Genomic DNA, 2066 nt, shown 5'->3' on the forward strand with positions numbered 1-2066 from the left:
GACCTAGAGAATGGAACAACAGCTCTTTCAAGGATAGCAGTTAAACATTAATTCGATCTACTGATAACGAGATTTGGAAAACAGTCCTTTTTTTATCCCCCTTTTTAAAGCCCCCTGTTTTCCCTGTCAAAAGGGCAGCCTCTGTGGTGTGAGGATTGCTTTTCTTTGCTAGCAAAGCAATTAAACTTCTTTTCCCTTTTTCTCAAAACTGTCATTATTATTAGATTGGCATTGGGGACAAAGACTGAGCTTTTGGTATCAAAACTTCTAGAAATTAAACTTTTGGGTTTTTTTTATTGCTGCATCACATTTAATGCAAACCTACTAGCTTAAAACAATAGGTTGCTTTCCTCAGCTGCTGCCAAGGTGCTTGGTCCCCATCAGGAAGCTAAGGCTGCGTTGGGGTGAGGCCCTCACTTCACCACATCTAGCAGAGAGTCCCACAATCAGCACCGAGTCCTGTTTCCTAGCTGGCCTGCATATACTCTGCCCTCATGCTGCAAGATGACAAGGTTACCATCAAGGAGGATAAAATCAATACCCTCATTAAAGCAGCTGGTGTAAATGTTGAACTTTTTGACCTGGTTTGTTTGCAAAGGCCCTGGCCAATGTCAATATTGGAAGCCTCATTTGTAGGGGCTGGTAGGCTGTAACACCAGCAAGAGGTCCTCCACCACAGCTGCCCTAGCTGAGAAGAAAGTGGAAGCAAAGAAAGAAGAATCTGAGGAGTCTGATGATGACATAGGCTTTGGTCTTTTTGACTAAATTCTTGTAACATGTTTAATAAAAAGCTGAATTTTGGGGGCTGGGGTTGTGGCTCAATGGTAGAGTGCTCACCTAGCACATGTGAGGCGCTGGGTTCAATCCTCAGCGCCACATAAAAATGAAATAAAGATATTGTTTCCACCTACAACTAAAATAAATATTTTTTTAAAAAAGTTGAACTTTGCTAATAAGAAAAAACTTTTTTAAAATAAAACAATATATTATCTCACGGTTTCTGTAGGTCAGCAGTCTGCTCAGGGGTTCACAAAGCAGCAATCAATGTGTTGACTGAGTTGGTATCTCATCTGAAGCTGGAGTCTTCTCCCAAGTGTGCATGATTGCTGGATGATTCATTTCCTTGCTACTGTAGAGATCTTGGAGGCTTTCCTCTACAGGGCCAGAAGACTCTTTAGTTCTAGACATTCTATTCAACAGCTCATCTAATTAAAGTCCACCCAGGATAATCTCCTATTAAATTAGCTTACACTCAACCAATTAGGGGGTTTTGACACCATCTGAAAAATCCCTTCACCTTTGCCTTATCATGTAACTTAATCACAAGAATGGGATTTTATGGGGAGGGAATTACAAGGGCATGGGTCACAGGGGTTCATGTTAGAAATCTGCATATTACAAACTGAAACTAAAAGATCAATAATAGAAGAAGGTCGTGCCATCTTATAGTTTTAGTTTTCATCTTATGGTTAAGAAGTTTTTAAAAAATAACTTTAAAAGTATACTTTAGGATTAAATCTCTGTATCGAAATTTTATGAAATCAGCAAGGGACAAAAAGGGAAGGGTGTGGGGCTGGGGCTCAGCCATAGTGCACTTGCCTGGCATATGTGAGGCACTGGGTTCAATTCTCAGCACTGTGTATAAATAAATAAAATAAAGGTCTATCAACAACGGGGGGGGGGGGGGAAAGGAAGGGTGCAAGCAGATGGGTAATCAAACTGATTTGACTAGCTTTTCTCCCTAGAAATTGACACTAAAACAATGCTCTAATTTCTAGAATATCTCCAGACAATTCTGAATCTCCTATTCTTTTCTCAAATAACAAAAAAATGAGTAGATGTTAAAAGTATGTTCAATCTACTGTAAGAATATAACCATTAAGAAAAGTATCTTGGAGGGGCTGTGGATGTGGCTCAAGCGGTAGCGTGCCCGCCTGGCATGCCTGCAGCCAGGGTTCGATCCTCAGCACCACATACAAACAAAGATGTTGTGTCTGCCGAAAACTAAAAAATAAATATTAAAAAAAAATCTCTCTCTCTCTAAAAAAAAAAAAAAAAAAAAAAAA

General features: G+C 39.6%; 1 pseudogene; it reads left to right on the forward strand.

Moving 5' to 3' along the window:
* The first annotated feature begins 431 nt into the window (after nt 1–431).
* On the forward strand, nt 432–790 carry LOC107134879 (annotated as a pseudogene).
* Nucleotides 791–2066: the final 1276 nt, after the last annotated feature.

The sequence above is a fragment of the Marmota marmota genome, unplaced genomic scaffold (assembly GCF_001458135.2).
Source record: "Marmota marmota marmota unplaced genomic scaffold, marMar, whole genome shotgun sequence".
Classification (NCBI taxonomy): domain Eukaryota; kingdom Metazoa; phylum Chordata; class Mammalia; order Rodentia; family Sciuridae; genus Marmota; species Marmota marmota.